Source organism: Geotrypetes seraphini, chromosome 8 (assembly GCF_902459505.1).
Source record: "Geotrypetes seraphini chromosome 8, aGeoSer1.1, whole genome shotgun sequence".
In the NCBI taxonomy this organism is placed as follows: Eukaryota; Metazoa; Chordata; class Amphibia; order Gymnophiona; family Dermophiidae; genus Geotrypetes; species Geotrypetes seraphini.
In genome coordinates this window covers 169,317,590-169,338,360 of record NC_047091.1, presented here as the reverse complement: position 1 = coordinate 169,338,360, position 20,771 = coordinate 169,317,590, and the positions used below count along the sequence as shown (strand labels likewise).

At 44.5% G+C, this 20,771-nt stretch overlaps 1 protein-coding gene across 10 annotated transcripts in view; it reads right to left on the bottom strand.

Moving 5' to 3' along the window:
* GRK3 (G protein-coupled receptor kinase 3) overlaps positions 1-20,771 on the bottom strand; it is a 466,643-nt gene that overhangs the window by 188,057 nt on the left and 257,815 nt on the right. The window contains exon 1 of one of the 10 annotated variants that reach the window (XM_033955479.1): positions 19,544-19,567. The exons of 8 other annotated variants lie outside the window; for them this stretch is intronic. The gene's annotated coding sequence lies outside the window, so the exon portion shown is untranslated. Of the gene's footprint in view, positions 1-18,757; positions 18,780-19,543; positions 19,568-20,771 lie in introns of those variants that run through there. One more of the 10 variants, XM_033955478.1, reaches the window with a different exon arrangement.

The window sequence follows — 20,771 nt, the reverse complement described above, 5'->3', positions numbered from 1 at the left end:
GTACATTTTTGTATAACAGCGATATCGGCGTCGTTGCGCATGTAATGAACTGTATTGATGTAGAGTATAGTAGCTGCTTCAAGTACGCTCATGAGGCATATATACGTCATCGATGTTTTTTTTCTATACTTGTTCTTCACATGCAGTTATTTCCTATAAAATGGCAGCCAGGACACAGCCAAACCAGGCTCTTCCTACCAAACGAGCATCACTACTTTGTAGTGCCTGGCCATCACAGGTCATATCTGCAATTGAGAAACTCCTGGATTTGCCTGACCTGGTGGTATAACAGAAGAGCCTCATGTCCCAGGGAAGTGGAAAGGATAGGACTTTGAACACCATATAGACCTCATATAAACTTCGTTTAGGTTCCACAAAGACTGGTAGAAAAGGCACCTAAGTCATGCAATAAGCTTTCTTTCGATTTGCCAGAGACATTATTTCAGAGAGGTTGCTTAAAAGAAGACTCTCCTGGTCTTAAAACATTGCAACAATCAGCTCATTCGTCACAACAAGAAACAGAATCAAAACACTGATTCAACCTGAATGTGGCTTCCAGTTCACAGGAAGAGGAAGTAGCAAGCAGCACAATGCTGATCTCATTGTGACATCATCAAGGTGCACCTGGAAGGTAGATATGCCACAAGTAAAAGACAAGCCGGGACTTGAACTCACAACCTACAGATGATCGATATAGTGCTTTTACTCACTGACCTACACCTGTGTCTCTGGTTCCCCTGTCATAGCATACCTTAGTGATGTGCCAAGGTATAATCAGCTTAGCTATCATATCACAATTAGCTGACACAAAAAAGTGGTAGGTCAATGGTTTAAAGCACTGCTTTCACTGACTCGAAATCCATATTCTCAAGTATGGTTGAATACATAGTTCAAAAGTGCTGTCTTGATCACACACAAATTCAACTTTTCAAATGTTTTGTATCTGGTATTGCTAATGTGCTGTTTCAGATGAAAATGAGATGTGATTGGTGTGTATCTTGTAATTTTATTCAAATGAGTATTGTGTCAGCTGAAGGAGTTGAGGGTGTTAAAACCGAACTGTACTACTGAATGAATCTATTCCGTTTAGGCGCTTAACATTCGCCGTCCTATATGCTACAATAATGGCATTCCTTTGGTAAGTAATCACAACATCCTTAAGTGGTTTAAGATTTTTATTGTAGAATATTATGTCATTTCATTGACACTCAAAAGTCCAGAAAAGCGGTGTGAAATTGTAACACATGCAACTGCAGTTTGCTGAGATGGATCACAGCTACACCGGTATACAGAGTAAGCCCCTCCTAGGTCCAAATCAACTCCCAGCCTACAGGAGGAAAGGGTACAATGTCAGTGCATGTGAAATATTAAGATTTGCTCATGGTAGGGTAAGGCAGGATGTAGGAAAAAGACAGGAAAGTAAGGAGGTCAGAGAATAAAGGCCAGAGGTTTATGCCAGAGAAGCAAGGGAAATAAAAGCCATCCTCCTTGTTACAGAGTCCATATGTGAGCTAATAACCTACACACACTGGTTGGAATGTTGAAGGTTAGTAGAAGTGAGCACAAATGTCTCATACCTACCTATGCACAAGTATCAGGAATACGTCACAGGATCCGCCCGTATCACAGGAACAGCTTCACGATGAGATGCTAGCCACATGAGGAGGAGGAGGAGATCAGCTGGGCCCGAACACCTGCAAAGAGGGGAAGCATGTTAATACATTGGAAAAGTCCCCCACCTCAAACTGTTACAATACCTACAGTTATCCTATAGCTTCAGTTGAACTTGAAGTACCAGCATGGAGAAGGGAGGGGGGGGGTGCTAGTCTTATTCTACACAGAAACTTGTAGACCCATACCATCATTAACTCCTACAAGGTGTGGAAAGCTGAGCAGCATATAGGCTTCTGATAGCCATAGTTTTAACATTTTAGCAGTATAACTCATCCAATCTGCTTTCTCTGAGCTCCCAATATAGATGTCATTTATACCTAAAACTAAGGGGGTGTTCAATCAACACACATGCTAACCTAACACCAGCATGTGTCGATATACAATTTGTTGTTGGTAAAACAACAAAAAACCAAGAGGTCCTAAACTGCTAGCTCATACCAGGCCATCGAGAAGCACATTACGATGCCCTTGTATGGTGACGATGAAAGTCTTGGACATCCAACCTGCAACAAGAGTATGAAAGCTGTTAGCTATTTGACATGTGGGCAATTCATCATAAAGCCTGCTAATGGAATGATATACAGGAGCAACATAGTGAATGAGGCCAAAAACAAAGATAGCTTACCTATTATTCTACCTTTAATACTTGAGCTGCTACCAATAACTTCTTGCTTTGCTGGTCAGGGACATCTGAACTTTAACTTCAGCCTAGAGAAAGAGGCATCATCACATTCACTCACATGAGACAGAGACAGACAGAGAGAGAGAAGCTGTTTGGGGTTCACATAAATATACTCACCATTATCCCAAGAAATGGGCTCTTATTAGGTTGTCCCTGACCACCTGCCCTCTCCTACGCTCTTCTTGCTCAGGTAGAGGCCTGCGTCTAGCTTGGATGTCCTCATCATCGTCACTGTCTTGGACCGGCTCAGGAGGGTCTGGCATCCGTCTTCTCAGCGCTAGGTTATGTAGCATGCAGCAGGCAACAAACATCCTGGACACCTTGTCGGGCCTGTACAGCAGTTGCCCTCCTGAGCGGTGTAGACATCTAAAGCGGGACTTGAGCAACCCAAACGCACGTTCCACGATGGTCCTTGTGGTGTTCAGGGCCCGGTTATATCGCTCCTCCTCTGGCTGTTGGGGACGCACAATTGGGGTCATCAACCATGTCCTCAGGGGATAGGCACGATCACCTGCAAGGAGAAACAATATTAGAAAAGGGGCACATATCTGTTGTCCATTGTTCTGCATCACCTCCAAAGTTAGCCATGACCCTGTGGTAAAATGAGAGAAAGGCGGTTAATGTAGCAAAGCTTTATCTGCAGTAGTACGTTAACTCACCAACCAGCCATCCACCTTGGATTTCACCCCTCTGGAACCTGCCACCTAGGCCAGAGTGGGCCAGGATATAAGCGTCGTGGCAGGACCCTGGAAAGCTGGCACACACATCTGTCACCTCCATGGTAGCACTACAGACCACCTGCATGTTCATGGAATGATATGCCCTCCGGTTCCTAAATTGCCTTTCAGTTTCAGCAGGTGGTCTGAGTGCTACGTGTGTGCAGTCTATAGCTCCCAGGACAGAGGGGAAACGTGCCAGTTGAGCAAAACCCCTCATTGTGCGTCGCCGCTCTGCCTCACTCATTGGAAACTGGATATACATAGCAATACGCCTTAAAAAGACTTCCAAAAACTTATTGATTATCCTGGATACAGACGGTTGACTGATGCCAGCCCCAGCTCCCAGGGGCCTTTGGAAGGTTCCTGTAGCCAAAAACCCCAGGGCTGTAGTTACTTGTACATAAACTGGAAGGGAATGTCCCCTAAGAGTGGTGCGCTCCAAATCCACCTGCAGTTGCTCACAGAGATGAACTATGGTCTCCCGATTAAATCTAAAGAGACCAATACACCGCTCATCTGTCATATCAAGGAAGTTTGCCCTGGGCCTATATACCCTGGGGGCCTGGCGTCGGCGTCGGCCTGGGCCTCTGCCTCCAACCTGGCCACGCCCCAGGGCCACAGCCGGACCTCTTCCTCTACCTCTAACCTGCCCACGCCCCGGGGCCGGGGCCAGGGCCAGGGCTGGGGCCGGGGCCGCCACCAGACCCCTTCCTCTGCGCAGCAATCTATCATGGGCCACCACATGTAAGACAAACTCAAACTCATCAATCATCTCTCAAACCAATACCAGACCAAAGACACAACTGACAAGTACACAACAAAAGGGAGAAGATGGGGGAAAGGAGAAACAATACAATCACAGTACAAAGTCACACTATCACAAATCAACCACCAGAAGCACGAACGCACGGGAGTCTAAAGGAGACAAAATAATGATTTTTTAAAGATCCTTATATACTCTCGACGCCGATGTAGCGTCTGACGTCATAACCGTTACAATTTTGAAATCTATTTGCACAGTCATTGGGTGTGCATAGATCAAATACACCTGTAAATACTTGCAATGATTACCCTTTCTCAAAGCTTGTACCTATAGCCATTTCTGGAGACACCCATTCCCAAGTCCCCAACATAGCTCAGTGCTTAAAAGCACTGCTTGTATCTTCCCCAAAGGTCAGGGGTTCAAGTCCTGACTAAGGTTACCAAAAACAGAATATGATTTTGTTTTTCCACCCACCCATGCATAGCTAAGCTAAAATATGTGAACCTCACTTCCCAATCTTCATTTATTTAATTTACAAATTGTCATTGTGTTTGGGGGAGGTGAAGTTTCATTAGGTTTACATGGTAAGCTTCTAAGCGTTCTGCTGTACTTTTTTGTATAACAGCTATATCGGCGTGGTTTAGGATATAATCTATAGTGTTGATGTAACGCGGAGCGGCTGCTGCAAGCACGCCCAAGCGGCACAAACACGTCATCGCGTTTTTATGCGTTGTGACGTCATAGAATCGCCCGTTCTTCATACGCAGTTATTTCTCCTAAAATGGCTGCCAGGAGACAGCCAAATTTCTCAACAGAGGACTCCAGGCTGCTGGCCAGGCTCTTTTTGGTACATGAGCACCACTATTTTAGAGTGGCAGGCCATCGCAGGTCATACCTGCAGTTCAGGGACTCCTGGAGCCGCCTGACCCGGCGCTACAATCGTAGAGCCTCCTGTCCCAGGGAAGTAAGTATTCCAAGTCAGGCCCTCACAAATAATCATGTAAAATGTAATGATGGAAACCTGTCTCAATCAAATTGTTCATGTTTTTGTGGGTAAATTTTGATTCCTTTTAAAAACTACAATTGTGCATAATAAATCTTTTACATTGAATACTGAAATTAAAGCACATCCCAAAGGAGCAGTAGTAGGATTTCAAATGACAAATTCAGCTCCTAGAAGGCATCTATTCCATTCACAACATGCACACAACTAATTTTTGGGTCACAAGCTTCACATTTGTCATCGAAACATCTTGACATCAACTTTCCCAAAGTGCTGCTATGTCATTTCAAATACCTTAAACACTCCTGTATCAATCTGCTGGTCTAGGGAGATAGTGGCATGACGTTTAAAGTGACAGCGTCAGTACCCTGACGTCAGGGGTTTCAAGCCACGCTGCTCCTTCTGACCAAACTATTTTATTGCCCCTGCTGCATGATTGTAAGCTCACCAGGACATGCTGTAATGTGGGGCAGTGCTGATAGGCTACAGCCTCAGCACCCTGGGGTTGTGAGTTCAATCCCACCTCCTCCTTGTGATGCTGTCCATGTCACCTCACACACCCCCTCCCCCCCCCCCCCCCCCCCCCCCCCACTGTCCCAGGTACAGTAGAGAGATAGCGATGCCTCCAGCACAGAAAGGGGAAATGCTGGTGTACGTGAATAAATTCATGTAAAACATGTGGCAGAAGGGGGTGGAGGCAGACACCAAAGCGGATAGGGGCTCTTGGAGGGCAGTGTACTCCATTTTTTGTGCTTATAGAGGTCAATACTTAAGTAAACATGTTATGCCATAGTGCTAGATGGCACTCATCATATCCCTCCCTCTCTGTTCTTTCTTTCTCTCTATTATCCAGGTTGAGGATCTCAGGAAAAGGGGGCGACTGCTGAGGCGCCAGGAGCGGGCCTTCCTTGAGGGGGTGAGGGAGGAAATGCGTGCACAAGCCGGTGAGTAATGAGTCCAGTGTGTGTTTCTTTGTGATCACCAGAATAAATAGATGAAAATGCTTGAGTAGCTGTAAACCATTCTTAATCATAAAATCTGCAGTAAAGCTGCTATTGTGATATCATGTCACAATGGCTTTATGGTGTTCTACTTGCCTCACTTACTTACGCTACATTTTGATGTTTACAGTGGAGTAGGTGCTTTGCATCCTGTTATTAGCATTTGAAGAAAATAACGTAGTAAATAATGTCATGTTCAAAAGTGTTGTGGACATATCTGACTGTATCCTATTTCTCTCTTGTCAAGCAGCAGCGCAGGCACCCCCTCAGGAGGCCCCGCAGGTGATGGAGGGAGCCCCACCCTGGTCCTCGGCAGAGGAGGAAGAGGAGATGGAGGAGGAAGAGGAGGAAGAGGAGATGGAGGAGATAGAGGAGGAGGAGGAGGAGGCCTGGCAGCCCTCAGGACCGCCCACACCACCACTGCCCCCTGGACCTCCACCACTGCCCCCACCACTGCCCCCTGGACCTCCACCACTGCCCCCACCACTGCCCCCTGGACTGCCTGCCCCACCACTGCCCCCTGGACCCCCACCGCCTGCCCCACCACTACCTCCAGGACCACCACCACCATCCCCTGTTGGACCTTCCCCTTCCCCCACCCATAGCCCTTCCCCTCACTCTCCTGCCCTTCCTGTTCCCATCCCACCCCCTTTCCTTGCTGTTCCCCCCCAGGAGCAGCCCGACCAGCCTCAGGAGGGGGTGGCCAGGGAGATGGCGGCCTACTCTGCCATCTTGGAGGAGGTGCAGGTATTGAGAGGGTGTGTGGAGAGGATGGAACATGCCCTCTTGCGGCTGATAGCCGAAAGAGGGCATGGTGCCAGCAGCCATACACCCTCTCAATGACTGCACCTCTTCCGCCCCCCTCGCCTGAGGTAGCTCAAGCTGCTCTTGGGGGGCACCCACCCTTTTTCCCTGCGTTATATGTTATGTTATATATGTAAATAGTTTTTTTAAAAAGTTTACGTTTTTAAAAGTTTTAATAATTTAATAAAAATATTGGTTTATATTTACTTTAAACTTTCCTGTGTGGTTTTAGCCTTGTAGCATCATCAGCTTAGTGGACAGAGTCCAAGGTAGATAGGGGTTCAGGAGGGACTGCTGAATGGGCCCTTTTCAATATAACAACAAGGTGACATATAGAAAGTTTGACAATCTTTATTGGGGTCTGTCATTCATTCTATTACCTGCTAGCCACTTTGATGTCAAATCATTGCAGAATCTAGGAAAAAAGTAAGTGAATGCAAGGGTATATGCAACTGTAGGTAGATGACAACATCTCAGCTATGATGTGCAAAGTAAGCCAGTCCCTGTTCCAAAGTAAATGGCTACATAAGGAAGAGAATATAAGTCACTCTGGTAGATTTGTTGTTAAGGAATAGGGTTATTTCTAGTAAGAGTTGGCTCCACACCAGGAGAATCCAAATGAGACATGTGGGTTTTTCTTCATTTCACGGAAGGTGATGGAAGTAAAGGCCAGATACCTCAATCTATCCTCCTGGTTCTTGAGCTGCACTATTTTGGTAAAGCAGGTGTGGAAACCACAAAGATGCTCACAGCTGCACTGCTCTCAGTACTATAAAAACTCCATCTGACAATACTGCACTTGCCTGTCTAAGACACCTGAAAACAGAAAAGAGGAGAAGCTGGTTTACACAACGTTCACAAACAGGGGGGTTCAACCCCCAAGGTCCTCCCTTCCCTGAAGCAATGTGTTAACCTCATATATGTTGAGCTGCTTAGATGTCACCGTGGTATAGGTGTTAAGGCAATAACTTGCTGATGGTGTGGGTTAGTATCACCTGTAATCCTCCACTGCTACTGTTTAGAACTCATGTGAGGGAATAGACTAACTGAAAACAAAAAGTTTGTGTGCATATAACAGCAGGAATGCGTGCCATGGTGTTCTATGAGGCCAACATTATCAATTTACTATTGTTCCTGAAAGTCATTAAGGATACCTGTGTGAAGAGTGACTCAAGAGTAAGCAAATAAAGGTTACCATATATCATTCTCACCTACAACTGTTTGGCTAGGTGCAAACTGGTGTGCTGAGCTGCTGCTCTGGTCTGAAATGAAGAATACAGAGAAACTGTTAACAAAGACCTATGTCTCCTAAATTAAACACTGAAGTTGTGGCAGAACACACACCTAGAAGTAACAGAGCTGCTAACATACCTTTAGAATCCTTATTAAATATGGCAGCCATTAGGCACTCATTAGGAGTTTTCCACCTGAACCATGTTGATTGGATATCCATTGAATGGCAGTGTTCCCCCCCCCCCCCCCCAACATACCCGACCTATTCTTATCAATGAGTTAGTACACAGAACCATTCCTCACCTGATTTTAATTTGCCTGTAATTAGATTCTACAAAGAATTAACTTTAACTCTGAGTAAACCCTCTCAGATGTATGAACACATCCATTTTACTTACATATCCATTTGTGTACCAGCAAAATATATACCAGTATGGTCTTTATCAGTCTTCTCAGTCATTTTTATCAGCCCTGTGGAATGGAGAGTAGGAGATATCAGAAATAAAATAACTAGTATAAACAATAGCACACAATGAAAGGCCATAAAGAGAAGTCACTTTTGGTTGGTTAGTTTCTTTAGTTCTATGATAGTTCAAAGTAGCTTACAAAATATCATTCTCACCTGGACTTACTATCTGAGCTGCTTCTAGAAAAGATAAAACCACATATTAGAATGGCCAGTATTAATGGCTCTGTGGAATAGAGGGAAATGGGAGGCAGAGATAGGGAAAGAAATGTAAAAGACTAAGACAGAGTAAAGTCTGAAACATCTGCATAAGCGATAGGATAGTATAGAAAGGAAACGCTGCTCACCTGGACCTTCTTATACTCATGCACGCCTATGTAGCGTGAGACGTCATCATGGTGGGAAAACTTTCTCTATGCCCATTGGGCGCCGTTCGGGTGCGGTTCCTTAGCCCGCTTCCTAACCACGCCCATCACACCTCATTGGGTGTTGTACAGGGGGTGTTTTTGAACGTGTTCTATAAGTAGCCTGAAAAGATGGCTACACCTTGCAACATGGCTTCAAAGCGAAAATCGAATTTCTTGCATGGAGAGTTGCAGATCCTTGTGGCCCAAGTTGGGGCCAACTATGATTCCCTCTTTGGGAGGGAAGCTGATAGGATTGGGATAGAAGGCCAGCATGCTATCTGGAGAAGAATCTGCAGTGACATAGATGCTGTATACCATCAGGGCCGTGATATAGAGGCTCTGAAAAAACGGTGGCGTGCCCTGCGGAGAGAGGTCCGGCGGAAGCAGGAACGAATTAATGCGCAGGGTCCTTGCGGCAACCTCCAGCTGACTGTCCTGGAGAGTGAGGTGATGGACATAGTGGGTCCTGGAATAGGTCCTGTTGTGGGAGCCATTGATACTTCCCTGGGGCACCAAGGTAACATCACTTTACATAGAAGCCATTGACTTGTTGGTGTTTTTACTCATATTTTATATCTTTCTAAACTACAACAGTACTATACAACCAATGCAATTCATAGTAATATAATAAAAGCCATTGCCTGTTTTGATACTCTTGGAAGCCTAACATGTGGAATACGTTGCTAATGTTCCATATGTTAGCCTGCATAATACCTTGTAAATGACCAGATGTACAGTATTGTGACCTGTGATGCAATTCAAATGATGTTCTCAGATGTTACCGCTTTCAACTAATACCAATGTGTATTTTCTTGTCTTTTTGCAGAGGCGTCCCATCCTCCTTCTGCTGCTGCTAGGGATGAAGGGGATGAGGAGGAGGAGGAGGAGGAAGCAGTGGCTGGAACATCATACGCCACCCCTCCTCCTCAGAACACTGCTACACAAGCTGCACCGGCGCCCCCCCTTCATCCCCACGATGACAACAGGGCAGTAGAGGAGGGGGAAGAGTTGGAGGGGGAAGAAGAGGTGGATGAGGTTGGAGCCCTGGGGGAGGAAGACTTCCATCAGGGTGATGAGCTGGAGGCCCCCCCTGATGAGCTCCACCGTCAATTGGTGGAGGTGGGTAACCACCTCCACCAAAGACAAACTTTGCTCATCAGGGAGGTGGCTGAGATAAAAGAAGCCACACATGTAATGAACCAGCACCTGGCCTCCCTGGTGGCCGAGCAGTCTGCAACACGTGCTGTGCAGACTGCAATCCTGGAAGAACAGGCAGGGACTCGCCGGGCGCTGGAGAACATGTGTGGCATTCTTTCACAACTTCTCCCCCAGCTCATCACCCAGACTGCCTCCCATGGGGATCCTGGACCTCAATCCACCTCCCAGACCTCCTCCAGCCAGGCTCCCACCAGGCAAGGTTCCCCCCCGGCCACCCGTGGCCGGAGTCGAGGCCGTGGCCGGGGAAAGGGAAAAGGAAAGGACCGCCATTAGGACCCACTATGTCCTCTGAACACTCCCAGGCCAGTCATGCCGCATGGACCCTGGGGCTCCGCTGGACCTCCTCTGCATGTACACGCCACAGCCTCTATATCACGGTTCAGTCACTGCAGATCTTTCATCCAGATAGCATCCTGGCCTGAGTGCCAATCTTCATCAGCTTCAACTCCCATCGAGGGCATCATAGTTGGATAATAACTATTACACCCTTCCAAGGATCTGTAGCTCTCCAGGAGCCATGTTGCCGACTTCATCTTAAGGTGCAACCCGTTGCCATCTGTTGGCAGCCTGGACATTTGCCTGACTTCATCTTAAGGTGCAACCCGTTGCCATCTGTTGGCAGCCTGGACATTTGCCTGACTTCATCTTAAGGTGCAACCCGTTGCCATCTGTTGGCAGCCTGGACATTTGCCTGACTTCATCCTTGTCACAGGAAATGAAAAACTTTTTTCTTTGAACCAGGAAGCATTTAATAATTAATTGCACACAGCACAGCGGGTTCTCTGAAGAAGCCTCCTTGGCAAAACGCGTCTGAACCCTGCCGGACCATCGCTGTATGGACTTTTAAGTTAAGTTTGCTTGCACGTTTTGAAAGTATATTTTTTGGAATCATTGAATACTCACCTATGTTATGGACATGCTAAACAGAATGAAGCACTTTCAATGACCAATCTCTTTAGGGGTTTGTTCCCCATCCTGAGTTTTTTGTATTCCATCCGTGGATTCTGAGCACCATCTGAGTTAAATAAGGTATTAAATACTTCTTCAGGCTTGTTCCCTTTTGTTTTTTGTGGTTGCATCCTATATTATGCATATTTCCATCTATTATGTACAACAGCAAGTCAATGGATTTATGTTTTACAATAAAATCCATCAAATAAATGAAACATATATAGCTGACAGTGTGTTTGTGTTTCAGCTTATATTGTATTCGTTAGGTGCTTCCCAGAGCTACATTGCTGTATCATGTGGTTTACAGAGGTATGTCCCAACAGTGTCATGAACGACCACTAGGCCAGTTAAGGGTTTGAGGATACCCCTAATGGATATGCATCGTGGTAGATTTGATGGCTGACACCTCCATTAGATGCAGGTCTCTCATGCATGCTCATTAGCGCTATCCCTTACAATCCTCTTATCCCACCTTTCACAACCTAGCTCCCTATGCATCAACATCTGTCCCTCTCTTTTGTTATTTTCCTTGATGCATACCAGGGGAGGGGAGGAGAGGGCTGGAACCTACATGCCATCTCTCCATTCCACCTCAAAACCTAGTGTTACTCCCTAATCTCCTTCCATCCCCAGTGGCAACCTTTCACCCTTTCTGTTAGCAAATACCCTTGCATCCCTAATCTCTCCTTGCCTCCATGACATCCTCCACCTCTTGCTTTTATCTTTTCTCATTCAAGACTACTATCCAGCATATCTCTGCTCCCCCCTCCTCCAAGTCTGGCCATATCTAGACACCTCTCCTGCATTCAACTTAAGAATCTCATTAATATGTATCCCATCTGGTGCAGTAGCTGCCTTGGTTGATGACATATTTCCCATATTTAAACAAAGGTTCCCATCCATTCCACATGGAGTTAATTGAATGTTGTAGGCCCCCTCTGCTCTTTCTTTTTGGTGTACTCTGCTACTATGGAAAATGGAGGTGGGGCAGACAATGACATTATGAAAGCAGGGAGAGTGGTGGGTGTGGGCATCTGTGTGTAACCTGACCTGGCCCCTTCTTTTCCCTAACAATTTATTCCCCTCCACACTTAACACAAAATTTAAGTCCCCAACAATCCCTCACACCAACACCCAGAAAAATCCATAAACTAAGGAAATACAGATAATGGGGGAGGGGAGGAGTGTCAAAGGCAGAAGGGAGTATAAAGGAGAACAGGCAAGTCATAGCACAAAGTTTCATCATTGAGGAAACAGAACACCACAAACACCAACTCACATGAGGGGGTCTTACATAGGCAAAATGGCTGTGCCAAAGCTTTCTATATACTAAGCACGCCTCATTAGCGGCGGACGTCATAGAAACCGTTAGGATTCAAATCTAATTGGATGTGCATTGGATGTGGTTTTGCAATATACAGCTGTAGTGACGTTGTAGTCATTTCCTTCACATCTCTAAGCTCTATGTTCTAAACAAAGTTACCTCTATAGCTCTATGCCTTAAGGCATTGCTTTTTTTCATCGTCCATACATCAGGGGGTTCAAGTCTTGAGTAAGGTTAGCAAATAGGTTATATTCATTTCTCAGCCAGGACACCTGGTAACTCTTTAGCCTTGCCTTTACATATCAATATTTTGCTTCAGCTTTTATTATGTGCAGCCCATTGTCTAATAGTTAATGCAACCTGTTCTCTCTCATGCTGAACACCCTCCCCCCACCAAAAACATCCCCCCCTAACTGGATCATTCTTCAACACCTGTCCAAGCCCTCTGAAGTTTGATTTAACTCATAGAAAACAAATATGAAATATGTATTAAAGAATTGCAGCACAAAGAACGCCTAAACGGAACAGATTATTTACAGTCCTATATGCATTAGTACAGTGCTCAGAATGAAGATTAGCGTGTAAGAAAAACAGAGCTCCACCTCACATGCATTCAAGCACACTTGGGAATATGGGTTTGGGGCTCAGTGAAAGCAGCGCTTTTAGCCATTGAGCTAACACTCTTTTGTCTCAGCCTACTATGACATTATAGCTAAACTCCTTTTCCCTTAGCACTTCACTAAGATATGATATGACAAGGGAACGAGAGGAATTGGAGGTGTGGGTCAGTGAGGAAAGGCACTCTCTACCAATCGTGCGGCCTTTAAGGGTTCAAATCCCAGCCTGTATTTTACTTGTGGCGTATCAGCTTTCCAGGTGCACTTTGATGATGGTTTCCACTTCTTATAGGAGTTGAATATAACATTTCTCCATTTAAACATGGCATACGTTGTTAGTTTTGATCGTGGTAAAGTATACATTTCTGAAATGGTGAAGAAACAATAAGCGGTATAAGCAAATCCAAACTGCTATAAGCGCAAGAAAGCATTTGTAGCTCAACACGCTAATGCTCCTTTTCTGAGCTTTGCCATCTAAAACTCCCCGGTTTGACTCCCACCTTTGCTCATTTTAATAAGGTCCTCGTTTTTTCCTATTAGATCTTATAACATTTCCCTTTGCAGGCAAACCTATTTTCAACTTACCATGGCTCGGACATCCTACGCAGTGATGAGAGCACATTAACCAGGCGATCCACAAATGTCATCTTGCTGCTTATCACTGCTTAGGATGTCCGAGCCATGGTAAGTTGAAAATAGGTTTGCCTGCAAAGGGAAATGTTATAAGATCTAATAGGAAAAAACGAGGACCTTATTAAAATGAGCAAAGGTGGGAGTCAAACCGGGGAGTTTTAGATGGCAAAGCTCAGAAAAGGAGCATTAGCGTGTTGAGCTACAAATGCTTTCTTGCGCTTATAGCAGTTTGGATTTGCTTATACCGCTTATTGTTTCTTCACCATTTCAGAAATGTATACTTTACCACGATCAAAACTAACAACGTATGCCATGTTTAAATGGAGAAATGTTATATTCAACTCCTATAAGAAGTGGAAACCATCATCAAAGTGCACCTGGAAAGCTGATACGCCACAAGTAAAATACAGGCTGGGATTTGAACCCTTAAAGGCCGCACGATTGGTAGAGAGTGCCTTTCCTCACTGACCCACACCTCCAATTCCTCTCGTTCCCTTGTCATATCATATCTTAGTGAAGTGCTAAGGGAAAAGGAGTTTAGCTATAATGTCATAGTAGGCTGAGACAAAAGAGTGTTAGCTCAATGGCTAAAAGCGCTGCTTTCACTGAGCCCCAAACCCATATTCCCAAGTGTGCTTGAATGCATGTGAGGTGGAGCTCTGTTTTTCTTACACGCTAATCTTCATTCTGAGCACTGTACTAATGCATATAGGACTGTAAATAATCTGTTCCGTTTAGGCGTTATTTGTGCTGCAATTCTTTAATACATATTTCATATTTGTTTTCTACTTGAAAACGTTCCAAATCTTTAGGCATTCCTTTGCTTAAACTTATTTGAGTTCATCCTGATATGATACCTAATGAAGCACAGACAGCTCAGTCAAACAGCTGTAGCTCTATCAGTTAGGAGCCCAGCCTATGCTGCTAACATCCAGAGGTTGTGGGTTCAACACCCACCACGTCTTTTAATTGTGGCATATTACTTTGGAAGATGCAGATTGATGAGGTCACAATGAGGTCAGTTTTGTGCAACTGAACACCTCCATTTTGCAATGAGGGAAGCTGGAATGTTAAGGTGTGTATCTGTTTATTCTCTTTTTAAGTGCTGATAATGTGTGCTGGTTTTTCTTTGCTTTCAAAAGAGAGCCGATTGCAGTGCTGTTTGTTGAGACAAAAAAGGGGGTTGTAAAAGCCATGGGAATATTATATTATGGTTTGGGCTGAAATGTGGTTTGTTATCCATGCAATATAATGTGTTCCATTGTTATGGTGTCATTCTATTTATTAGGACAGAGAAAAGATGAAACATACCTATTGAAATTTACTATTGGAATTATTGATACAAAATACAGCAGACGTCTGCCTCGCGTGTAACAAAGAGCCGCAATTACGATAGTTGAAACGGCATTGAAATCCAAGTTAGACCAGGGTTTTTTACGTCTACATAATTCACGAGAGTTAGACGCACGCGTTCGCCCAAGTAGCGCCTATCCAGCGTCCCCACTTGGCACGCCCATAGACCGCCCACGGAACGCCCACGTCCAGAGCTGCAGACGGGACTATGCTTTCGATAGACGTTAGTTCCTTATGTACTACCTAGGGACGTCTATGTGTCGTCTATTACCCAATTAACATTAATTAAGACCCTTAACTCCATGATTATTCACTTATATCCGACGTCCAAAGCACGCCTAAGTTAAACGCAGTAATAGAGAATTTAGGCCCCAGTGATTCCCGAAGAATCTTCCTCTCCCTGCTCTGCTGCAAAAGCATTCTTCGGAATGCGTGTCACATTTGTTTATGTGCTGGCTTTGAATCCATTACTATCTTGTGCATTTTGCTAAAAAGCACAGTTACTTACCGTAACAGTTGTTATCCAGGGACAGCAGGCAGCTATTCTCACATATGGGTGACGTCATCCACGGTACCCAGATGCAGACAGCCTCGCAAGCAGACTTGCTTGTAGAAACATAGAAGTTTCGAGTCAGCCGCACCGCACATGCGCAAGTGCCTTTCCGCCCAGCGCAGGGCGTATCTCCAACCAGGCAGAGAAGCCAACCAGGGGAGGTGGGTGGGTTGTGAGAATAGCTACCTGCTGTCTCTGGATAACAACTGTTACGGTAAGTAACCGTGCTTTATCCCAGGACAAGCAGGCAGCCTATTCTCACATATGGGTGACCTCCAAGCTAACCAGAATGGAATGGTGGGAGTGTTGGCCTTGTTTCACGAAAATAAATTTTATAATAATGTTTAGCCGAAGTGTCCATCCCGTCTGGAAAAAGTTTCCAGACAATAATGAGAGGTGAATGTATGAACCGAGGGCCAAGTAGCAGTTTTGCATATTTCATCAATAGGAGTAGAGCGGAGAAAAGCTACTGAAGCTGCCATAGCTAGAACTTTATGAGCTGTAACCCGACTCTTCAGTTGCAGCCCTGCCTGAGCATAACAGAATGAGATGCAAGCAGCAACCAATTGGAAATCGTTCTCTTGGATACAGGATGCCCTACCTTGTTAGGATCAAAAGAGACAAAAAGCTGGGGAGATGATCTATGTGATTTAGTCCTATGCAAATAGTAAGCCAATGCTTGTTTCCAGTCCAGAGTATGAAGAACCATTTCTCCAGGATGAGAATGAGGCTTGGGAAAAAATACTGCAAGCACAATCGATTGGTGAAATTAAATTGTGACAACCTTTGGTAAGAACTTTGGATGGGTGCAAAGCACAACCTTGTCATGGTGGAACACTGTAAATGGTGGATCCACCACTAAAGCTTGAAGTTCACTCACTCTTCTGGCAGAAGTTAGAGAGATGAGAAAAACAATTTTCCAATGTAGGCATTGGTTCAAATGGAGGCATCATTAACTTGGCAAGAACCACATTAAGATCCCAGACCACTGGAGGTGGCTTGAGAGGTGGTTTGACATTGAAAAGTCCTTTCATGAATTTGCAGATCAGAGGATGAGCAGTGAGAGGTTTGCCATCCACTAGTTGATGAAAGGCATTGATAGCACTGAGATGGACTCTAACAGATATGGATTTGAGTCCAGAGTCAGACAAATGAAGGAGATAATCCAAAATTAAGGAAACGGACATGGATTTCGGATCCTGGTGATGAAGAAGACACCAAGCAGAAAAACGTGTCCACTTTTGCTGGTAACACTGCTGAGTGGCTGGTTTTCTGGAAGCTTGTAAGATAAGTCTGACAGGCTGAGAGAGATGAAGATCAGCAGAACTCAGCCTGAGAGATACCAAACTGTCAGGTGTAAAGACTGGAGGTTGGGATGTAGAAGAGAACCGTGACTCTGTGTGAGAAGAGATGGAAAAATCAGCAGAGGTATTGGTTCTTTGATACTGAGTTGAACTAGAAGGGAGAACCATGGTTGTCTGGGCCACCGAGGAGCAATCAGAATCATGGTGGCAGACTCCTGCTTGAGCTTGACAAGCATTCTGAGAACAAGAAGAATGGGTGGAAATGTATAAAGAAACTTGTTTGTCCAATCCAGGAGAAATGAGTCCGCCTCTAGGCGATGAGGAGAATATAGCCTGGAGCAATGTAGGGCAGATTGTGACTGTGGGGAGATGTAAACAGATCTACTTGTGGAGTCCCCCATTGAGAAAAAATGGGATGGAGAGCTGCTGAGTTCAGTGTCCATTCGTGAGGTTGAAGAATGCGGCTAAGGTTGTCCGCCAGAGAATTCTGCTCCCCTTGAATGTAAACTGCCCTGAGAAAGATGTTGTGAGGAATTGTCCAATTCCAAATCTTTTGAGCCTCTTGACAGAGAAGGAGAGATCCTGTTCCTCCTTGCTTGTTTACATAATACATGGCTATTTGATTGTCTGTACGGACAAGAAGAACCTGATCCTGCAGAAGGTGCTGAAAAGCCCTGAGGACATTGTAAATCGCTCTGAGTTCAACAGATTTATATGATGTCTCTAGATCCCTAGTAGACCAGAGACCATGAGTACGCAGGCCATCCAGGTGAGCTCCCCAAGCATAGGTTGACAAATCCATGGTCAGGAGTTTCTGATGAGGAGGTGTTTGAAAGAGTAACCCTCTGGAAAGATTGGAAGAGTGCATCCACTACTGTAGTGATTGTCGAAAAGATGAGATGACTGTAACATGTTGCAAAAGTGGGTCAAGAGCTTGTGACCACTGAGATGCCAGGGACCATTGAGGATTCGTAGGTGAAGCCTCACAAAGGGAGTCACGTGAACTGTGGAGGCCATGTGCCCTAGACGAGTGCACCAACAAATATCATTAAAGTGACTGATAACTGACTAGAGAATGGACATCCCTGCCCTGACTTACTTCATCTGACCTTTTTACTCATAGAAGAAAAAAACCCTAATTCTGCCACAAGTGAAATAGAATAGAGAGACTACTGGGCACAGATGTACAATTTCCTTTAAAATTACCCAAAGAGACCAACCTCTGTTCTAAAACTTAAAGAGATAATACCCTGCAAAACTTGAAAGGGAGGGAGTACTAAGCCTTCAAGAATAAATGTGGGTTCCATAGAGTGCACTTGTATAATCCCCAGAAGACAATTTCCATCCAAAAGAGTAGTGATAGAGTTTCTGTGATGGTGTCCTCAATCACTCTTTGCCCTCTGTGAGAGTTATGAATTTCGCTTCATCCCTAATCTATTGTGAAGGAAGATTAAAGAAATAGTTCTCTCAAGAGAAACAGTGTCCCCCCCCCATCAAAAAAGAAAAACTAACTAACTAACTAACAACTGAACTTGCAGAAGTTTCAAACTGAAAAACAAGTACACTGTATGGTCCTCTTTTGTACCACCAAAGATTTATCACCTGACATGAAGAGCCCCATTTTACACAGAATGTTGAGATCAGAACTGAACTATACAAAGTAGGGTAAATATAGTCAATTACTGATATTCAATTCATTAAAATGCTATACCAAGAATACCATAACATAAAATTAATTAAATATTTAATTTATTGATTTCTTTAATTCAATTCATATCCTAAATACTAACAAAATTTATTTCATTTACATTTAAAATCTATAATAACATGTAATACAAAGTGCGAAATGCTACTAATAACAAAATCATAGGCTGGGAAAAGCTACAGGTACTATCTAAAGCTTTAAAGTAGAGTTTATCAATCAATTTTCAAGGTTCTTAATGATGTTAAGTTTTGAAGCCATTCTGGCCCAATGAAGCTTACTTAACTTGATGATGGGTCAAGTTTGCTTGCCTCTGCTTTAAAACCATAACAGGTTCTTCCCCAATCTACCTGTCGCACTATTTTGCATTTCCAGGTACCACTTGCACACGTAATGTTCATCTGTTTGCCTTACCATCCCTGAAGGGCTGTACCTACAAGAGATTCCTAGATAGAACATTGTCATTCCAAGCAGGCAAATGGAACAAAGGTTTAACCACCCTCATCTCCAATTCCCCCTCCTACCAATCCTTCAGAAAATCAATAAAAACATACCTTTTCGATAAATTTCTCTGACCCCTCCTACCTCATTGTACCTCTGTAGCTCCCAACCACTCTCGACTTACTAATGTAATCTGAAATTCTTTCTCTGTAACTTCGCTGTCTGTGTACAGTCTCTTCCTTTGTAAACCACTTTGAACTGCTTGTGGTATAGCAGTATACAAAAAATAAAGTTATTATTATAATTATTATCATTATTAAAGTCCCAATATCTCCTTGAGTAGTAATCTGTAGGCTTGACCAGGCCAGTTGTTCCTTATATTAATGATCCAATTAGAAATGCTTAATCAGTTCTGAGGTTCTCTCTTCTTAATCCTTAAAGTTTTCCAGTGTTAATTACTTATATTGTTCAATCAGCATAAGCCTCCAACTCCAGCTGAGTTTCAGTTGAGTCCATCATCAGGGAGGTTGGCGATATAAGTACTAAGATAATAAGAAGAGTTTTTCTAAATACTAAATACTGCAATTAGTGAATTTACTATAGTCAAATACATTCTAATAACCATTACTCCTCAGTTCCTAGTTATGAATACCTAACTTACAACTGTTTAAACTATTTAAAATTATAACTTTTACCTGAAATTACTTTTGATACAGATTTCCGGCTGAGAGTTCCTGCTGGGAAACATCAAGTGAGGGAATTACCACCACAGAGCTCCTTATATAGGAGGAGACTACCCGGTCACATGACTCCCAATGACCTATCCTCTGGGAGCTTAATTGTCATCCAATTTAACATCCAAAGAATGGAATTAAATTGGAAAAGTTAAATTAGAATCAATTGAGATAAACTGAATTAAATTAAAATGTCCCCCTATAGCAGGGGTCTCAAAGTCCCTCCTTGACGGCCGCAATCCAGTCGGGTTTTCAGGATTTCCTCAATGAATATGTATGAGATCTATGTGCATGCACTGCTTTCAATGCATATTCATTGAGGAAATCCTGAAAACCTGACTGGATTGCAGCCCTCAAGGAGATTTTGAGATCCCTGCCCTATAGTAAAAGATAGCTAGAACATTTTGGCAGACCATTCAATTTCATGGTTAAGACCCCATGGCTCCACTGTGTGCCAATCATATATTAATTTTTGTTCTTTATAAAGAAAAGATTGAAATAAATCTCCTCCATGAGGTAAAGTTAATTTTATCAGAACTGTGTATCTTAATTAATTTAAAATATGACCAGCTGTTATCCAATGTTGAATCAAGGGAGCCTCCATTTTGCTTGCCCTAATGGTGCTCAAATGTACCATAATTCTCAATTTAATCTGACGTTGTGTGTGACCTACCGTATTTTCACGCATATAACGCGCGCGTTATACGCGTTTTTACCTACCGCGCATACCCCTCGCACGTTATATGCGTGAGCGCGGTATACAAAAGTTTTAAAACATAGTTCCCACCCCGCCCGACGCCCGATTCACCCCCCCCAGCAGGACCGCTCGCACCCCCACCCCGAACGACCGCTCGCACGCGCTCCCACCCGCACCCGCATCCACGACCGGAGCAAGAGGGAGCCCAAGCCCTCTTGCCCGGCCGACTCCCCGACGTCCGATACATCCCCCCCCCCCGGCAGGACCACTCGCACACCCACCCCGAACGACCGCTCGCACGCGCTCCCACCCGCACCCGCATCCACGATCGGAGCAAGAGGGAGCCCAAGCCCTCTTGCCCGGCCAACTCCCCGACCTCCGATACATCCCCCCCCCCCGGCAGGACCACTCGCACCCCCACCCCGAAGGACCGCCGACTTCCCGACAATATCGGGCCAGGAGGGAGCCCAAACCCTCCTGGCCACGGCGACC